This window comes from Odocoileus virginianus, chromosome 19 (assembly GCF_023699985.2).
Source record: "Odocoileus virginianus isolate 20LAN1187 ecotype Illinois chromosome 19, Ovbor_1.2, whole genome shotgun sequence".
In the NCBI taxonomy this organism is placed as follows: Eukaryota; Metazoa; Chordata; class Mammalia; order Artiodactyla; family Cervidae; genus Odocoileus; species Odocoileus virginianus.
In genome coordinates, this window is record NC_069692.1 from 19,901,971 (window position 1) to 19,909,350 (window position 7,380).

The following is a 7,380-nucleotide window of genomic DNA, read 5'->3' on the forward strand; positions in this document are numbered from 1 at the left end:
TAAAGAGAGGGTAAGATTTGAAAGACCTCAGAATCTACCCTTTTACTACTCACTGTTACAAGTCAACTGAAGAAACAAAATCTATTTCTGATGCAACTTTAAGGATGATAGTTGTTAATTTGTTGAGAGAGGAATATACCCTGCAGAGTTTGTCTTGATTAATGAGTGTCATTCTGGGGTGGCAGGAGGTAGTGCAGTTTGGATAAATAAATTGAGTAAGATTTTGATGATATTAGGAGAATGATATCTGGTTATTCCAGAAACAGCAAAGGAGTTAAAACTGTTATTGGTACTAAAGAGACCTGCGTGTAACCAGTAGTCATATGTACTTAACTTTGTAAACTGTCCAAAGCACAACAAGATATATTTGAAAGCTATAGCAATGACTTCTTCGGTATGAAAGGTGGTTAGTAAAATCTTTTGTATCTCTTTCACAGAGCTGGTGTTTAGTTTTTATGCGTTTATTTGCACAATCCTATATAAAAAGTGGTTATGGTTGTGGAATGTACCAAGAGTCTTCTAAGATCAGTTCAGTTCAGTAGCTCAGTCACGACTCTGCAACCCCATGGACTGGCCTCCCAGAGCTTACTCAAACTCATATTCATTGAGTCAGTGATGCCATCTAACCCCATCATCCTCTGTTGTCCCCTTCTCCTCCCACCTTCAATCTTTCCTAGAATCAGGGTCTTTTCCAATGAGTCAGTTTTTCACATCAGGTGGCCAAGGTATTGGAGTTTCAGCTTCAACATCAATCCTTGCAATGAATATTCAGGACTGATTTCCTCTAGGATAGACTGGTTGGATCTCCTTGCAGTCCAAGGAGCTCTCAAGAGTCTTTTCCAATATCACAGCTCAAAAGCATCAGTTCTTCAGTGCTCAGCTTTCCTTATAGTCCAACTCTCACATCCATACATGACCACTGGAAAAACCATAGCTTTGACTTTGTTGGCAAAGTAATGTCTCTGCTTTTTAATATGCTATCTAGGTTGGTCATAACTTTTCTTCCAAGGAGAAAGTGTCTTTTAATTTCATGGCTGCAGTCACCATCTACAGTGATTTTGGAGCCCCCCAAAATTAAGTCTGTCACTGTTTTCATTGTTTCCCCATCTATTTGCCATGAAGTGATGGGACCAGATGCCATGATCTTAGTTTTCTGAATGTTGAGTTTTAAGCCAACTTTTTCACTGTCCTGTTTCACTTACATCAAGAGGCTCTTTAGTTCTTCTTCACTTTCTGTCATAAGGGTGGAGGGTGGTGTCATCTGTGTATCTGAGGTTATTGATATTTCTCCCGGCAAACTTGATTCCAGAGTGTGCTTCATGCAGCCTGGAATTTTGCATGATGTACTCTGCATATAAGTTAAATAGGCAGGGTGACACTATACAGCCTTAACATCACATTGGCACCAAAGACAAAAAGGAACATCAGTAATTATTTAAAATTTGAATATTTTGTTTGCCATTGGTTTTACACTACTTTTTTAATATTTTAAAATATTGCATTAAAATATTATTTACCTTGATTACTTGGGTTTTGGTGCTGCCATAATTTTCATACAGGATAAGTGCTTCCATCTCCTCCAATAATACTTAGTAGTTCAAAAAGACTCTCAGGTTTCCCTGGCCTCCATCTTGAAGATGGTTACGTAGAAAGGCCTGAAGGTGGAACCTTGTGGAGCTTTCAGGTAAGGGAGTTTTCTCTGCATGAATGAATGTGCTCAGTGGACAAACAATGATAATCCATATTACTGACAACCTCAAGCAGAGTTAAGATAATTAAAGACCTGAAAATTACTGGAATTTGGGCTACTGTCACATGACTAAGACAGTTAAAAGTGGGTTATTGGCTTTGACCATACAATAGTAATCATATTTAATGTGAGGTTGTCATTAAGTGAAATGAATTGTATTCCCAATTAGTGGTATCTTTAATAGACTGATTACTGTGAAATTGAGACTGTTTTGATAATATGGAACTAGAACATTTTCCACCTGTACTTTTTGGATAAAGTGTTTTTTCAATATTTCTTAATATTAATTTAATATTTTGTCTTTATAATATCAGATGGATTCATATCTATTTATCTAAAGGCCTTAAGATATTTGGGTCTGTTCCTAAATGTGTTTGTTTTAAAAGGTAAATATTGATGGCAAGGTCTTTGAAAATATCATGGAAGGAGAATGGTAGGCACATTCTCAAAGGTCTGTATTTATGTCTTGGTCTTTTTACTTATTATTATCGACTAGTTTTATGGGATTATATTCTAGGTAGGAAGTGTCTCTGTGTACATGTAATTTTTTATGTGAGATGGTTGGGATTTCACTCTTTCTGACACTGGTGCTCAATTCATAATGAACCAATATACTCTGAGGTTGTCCCAAGGATCCTGAGCATTGGGGTGGGGTGGGGGAATGGGCAGGAAATGTGAAGATTTAATATTTCATCCTGATTATTTTAGTCCATCACAAAATTTAACATATTTCTTGGTATGAAAATATATGAGGTGATTCTGGTGAAAGGGGAATGAAAATTAAAACAATAGGCTCTTCTATTAACTGTGGGAGTTTGAAAAAAACTATTATAACCTCTGTTCCTAAGTTTTCTCATCTGGAAGATGTATATTCTATATATGAAAAATATAATTTAAAATAAAATTAATAAATACAAAACTGGAGAGTTAACAGCAAACTTCTTCACAAGCCTTTGTCTACAAATCTTTCCCACCTTTCCCACTGAACCTTATTCCACCTGCCTTACTTACCCAAATTATAGTAAAGAAGTCCACTGCTAAGGATGAAATGTTGGTGTTCCCCCCAAATTTATATTATTAAAATGTTTTTCAGGGTTACATATCAGGAATCTTGATTTTTCAACAGATGAATTTAGGTTCATCAGCTTCTCTCTTCTTGGAATATGTGATAGTTCAATAAACTGACACATAAAAGGGCTTTCTGTGTTAATGGGACAACTGGAACACACTCAGGAAATGTTCACAGGGATGATTTTAAATGACAAAGTATGTCACATTTGGGGGAATACTTAGATAAAGTACTTGTGGTATTTTGGGTGATGCACTTGGACTAGCTAATTGACTTATAGCTTGTAACTCTCACTCTCTTGCTCTAGACCTATGATTTCCTGCAAATGCATTTGAAGATTAAAAATAGCAAGAGTGGAATTCCAACCCCAAAGTGTCAGTTTGCATTTAAGGCTACAGTTGAAAGACAAGCTGAACTCTTCAGAATTGAAGGATGGTCACCACAAATGGTCAATTACAGCACCTAAGAGGGTAGCTATGGTAATAAACTTAATACAAATCATCATTTAAATTTGGGTTACAACTTTCTTTCCTGGGGTTCCCAGGTGGCTCAGTGGTAAAGAATCTGCCTGCCAATGCAGGAGATGCAGACACCCAGGCTCCACCCCTGGGTCAGGAAGATCCCCTGGAGGAGGAAATGACATCCCACTCCAGTATTCTTCCCTGGGACATCCCAGGGACAATGGAGTCTGGTGGGCTACAGTTGATATGGTCACAAAGAACTGGACACAACTGAACGACTGAGCACACACACTCACACCAATAGGTCATGAGAAACCTATGCTCCCATGGTGAAATCCAGTAAAAAACAGGTAAAGTACAAAAATCAAAATTATAAAACCTTAGATCTCTGGAAACTATAAGTACTAGATTAACTAAAATTCTAGAGAGGAAGAGCCCTTCTGTATAAGAAGCACTATTGGTTTTCTTTTCAGGGTGCATGTGTGAATTCTGGACTTGGGTCAGAATTTGAAACTTTAGGGCAGGAGATTATAAAGAACTAAAATCAGCACTTCAGAGAATGATAACTAAATACTCCCATTTTTAAGGGCTAAAGAAAGATACTTACTGGGCTGTCAATGGGATGAGGATAAAACAAAGGTATATTTGAATACATTAAAATATAACTCAGTCCCCAAACAACTTAATTTTTAAAACTGAACTAAAAGTCAAGATGAGAGTATTAAAGCCATTCTTTCTCCTTCATAAAACATAAAAAGATGAGAGAGAATATTAAAGAGTTTTCAGTTCTAGAGTCAGAACAGGTTGGCATCATAATGCTAATACTAAATATTTGCCCTTGGGAAATTTAGTTGACCTCCCTACACACACTGTTTTCTCATTTTATGAAATGGCATCTACCTCACTTGTTTTTGTGTTAATAATAAAGGAGATAATTCACATGAAAATCTAACTCCATTCTGGTATGCAGAAGGTGCCTATATTTATTTTCTTAAGCACAAGATTTCCTTTCCACTGCTAACCCAAACCCTTGTTTAAGGAGAAAAGAAGAGAAAAGGAACATTTTTCTCCAGTCGAATAACATTCCTATGCTGGCACCTATGGAAGTTATGAAAGCTTCGACCAAGAAAGGCAGAAAGTAGTGAAGCAGGGGTTGGGGGCAAGGGATGAAAAATTCTTCCCAATGCAAGAATCAGAGCCCTTTATATCCTGGTTTAAAGGACCAGCTTACAAAAAATCATTGTGTTTCTTAGGAAAGGTGAACAGCGGTTGAAATGAAAGCCAGTAAGGCAGCCTGCCTTCCTACTTTGGGTGTGAATCAGCAAAGAGATACCAGTGGGTGCAGAATCTAATGGTTGGAGGTGGTGGTATTCACTCTTCTGTGGCCTCAGACTAATTGCATTGCTTCTCACTCAACCAGACGTAATACCAGAACCCTGATTATGGAGGAGCAGGCAAAAATCCAGGAGCACGAATAAGCAGTTAGAAATGTAACTGAAAAAATATCCTACTCACAATAGCTACAAATACTGTCTATACATGCTTAGGAATAGACTTAACACAAAACAGAAATGAGCAAGGCTGTTATAAGAACTAAGTTCCTTACCAGATGATCTGAGAGAATACAAAAATAAATGATGAGCATACAATATTTCTGGTTGGGAAGACTCATTTGTAATGATGTCAGTTTTTAAATTACTTTTTTAGGCATAAAGCAATATTTTTAAAATTCCAACAGTATTTCTAATGAGAGCTTAATAATTTATTTTAAATTAAAATGTCAATTTCTTGAAAAGTATATCTGTAGAATAACATGTCATTATGGCAACCCATTCTAGTACTCTTGCCTGGAAAATCCCAAGGACAGAGGAACCTGGTAGGCTACAGTCCATGGGGTTGCAAAGAGTCGGACATGACTGAGCTAATTCACTACTATACATAAGTTAATTATGTACATATAAATATTTATAACATGATAATGTTCCTTTTATCAGTAAGTAAAAGATGGACTATTCAATAAATGTTGTTGGGTCAGCTTATTTTCTGTATGAAAAAATAGTTTTCTTACAATTTAAGAATAATATACAGATTAAATAAAGATATGATTTATAAATACATGAAAATTTTTGTATAGCACTCCTCCTAATTAAATCTCAAAACCTAGAGGCCATAAAATAAAAGATTGATTCATTTGATTAGGTGAAAATTAAAATCTCAAATGTAAAAAATCATAACCAATATTCTTTTTAATTAACCTGGATTCCATTTCAGGGTAGCAAATTGATCAGATGTTATGATCTCCTCTTTTTTCCAAGAACTGAGGGGTTACTAAAAGTAAAATAAAAATATTCCATAATTATAAGCCAAAATAGTAAGTGGAATCCACTTTCAATCAAAAACTGAGGAATCCCTGGAAGTAAATAAAAGTGGCAAATGATGTTAAGATACTCTATTAATTTTTATAATTCACTGAAGTTTTTCAGAAATTATCCAATGAGAGTCAAAAATTCAAGTCTGAAATCAAATGTATTTTTTTCTTTTTCTTCCAGGAAAGCAAAATAAATCAGCTTTTAATTTTGCCTGTATTTTTACATGCGATGTGGTTATCTCTTTCTTGCCTGTTTTAAAACCTTAAGTTTAATCATTCTTAATTCAAGAACTATGTTTTAGTCCATCTAGATAATGATGCCGACTGGAACAAAGGCTGATCATCCCAGATCACAATCCATTTCCTACATTCCCAACTGCATCCTATCCTTTCACAGTCTACCAGTTCTGAGATTTGTTTCATTTTGACTTACTTTAATTTCCCTGGGCCGTGTCCATGTCCTTTAGTCTCTAACTTGCTATGAAACTGCCTTAATTTGGCTTTGAAGTGTCACTTGTAAGGGGCTGGAGCACGGTCATTAGCACCCTTAGTACTTATGTGCATGCCTGCTCAGTCATGTCCAACTCTTTGTGACCCTATAGACTGTAGCCAGGCCAGGCTCTTCTGTCCATGGGGTTCTCCAGGCAAGAATACTGGAGTGGGTTGCCATGCCCTTCTCCAGGGGATCTTCCTGACCCAGGGATCAAACCCATGTCTCCTGTGTCTCCTGCATTGCAAGTGGGTTCTTTACTGCTGAGCCTTCGGGGAAGCCCTGAGTACCTACATCAAACCACAGAGAGGAGGGTGTGGATTTGTGCAAAATTTTGATACTCATCACATCACTATGAAAAAATATTACCATGGGGCTGAGACAACAGTTGTATTGTTGACACATAACCAGTCCATCCTAAAGGAAATCAGTCCTGGGTGTTCATTAGAAGGACTGATGTTGAAGCTGAAACTCCAATATTTTGGCCACCTGATGCGAAGAGCTGACTCATTTGAAAAGACCCTGATGTTGGGAAAGATTGAAGGCAGGAGAAGAAGGGGACAACAGAGGATGAGATGGCTGGATGGCATCACCGACTCAATGAACATGAGTTTGGGTAAACTCTGGGAGTTGGTGATGGACAGGGGGCCTGGCGTGCTGCGGTTCATGGGGTTGCAAAGAGTCAGACCCAACTGAGCAACTGAACTGAACTGAACTGCATGCGAAGAGTTGATTCATTGGAAAAGAGCCTGATGCTGGGAGGGATTGGGGGCAGGAGAAGGGGACGACAGAGGATGTGATGGCTGGATGGCATCACCAACTCAATGGACATGAGTTTGGGTAAACTCCGGGAGTTGGTAATGGACAGGGAGGCCTGGCCTGCTGCGATTCATAGGGTCACAAAGAGTCCGACACGACTGAGTGACTGAACTGAACTGACACACATTTTATATCACAGGGTAGGATAATATTGATTTGAAAACAGAATTCAGCCATAATTGCAGAAGGCTCACTCTCCTGGTTGTGCAGGGTAAATAATACTGTGATTTGTTGCATTCTTAATATGTGCCAAGTACTGTGATTATCTACAGATTATCTAAAGGTGTTTTACTTGTCATTACAGGGCTGATGCTGGGAAAGATTGAGGGCAGAAGGAGATGGGGACGACAGAGGATGAGATGGTTGGATGGCATCACCGACTCAGTGGACATAAGTTTGGGTAGACTCTGGGATTTGGTGATG